The following is a 214-nucleotide window of genomic DNA, read 5'->3' on the forward strand; positions in this document are numbered from 1 at the left end:
ATCCACTATTGATATTTTCATGGCACTCTATTTGCATCCCTAACGCATTTAAAAAATTAGCAAAATTACTTTCATTATCAAGAATGGGAAGGCTACCATGTAGAAGATTTAAAGATGATAAATGCTTCAAGTACTGCCCTAAGTTTTGAAAAGTTTGCTGCATGTGCCCTTATAGATTTTGAAAACATAGCCATAATTTTAGAGAAATCATTCT

Source organism: Theobroma umbraticum, unplaced genomic scaffold (genome assembly GCF_002168275.2).
Source record: "Theobroma umbraticum cultivar Fairchild unplaced genomic scaffold, ASM216827v3 scaffold_12.1, whole genome shotgun sequence".
Taxonomy (NCBI): Eukaryota; Viridiplantae; Streptophyta; class Magnoliopsida; order Malvales; family Malvaceae; genus Theobroma; species Theobroma umbraticum.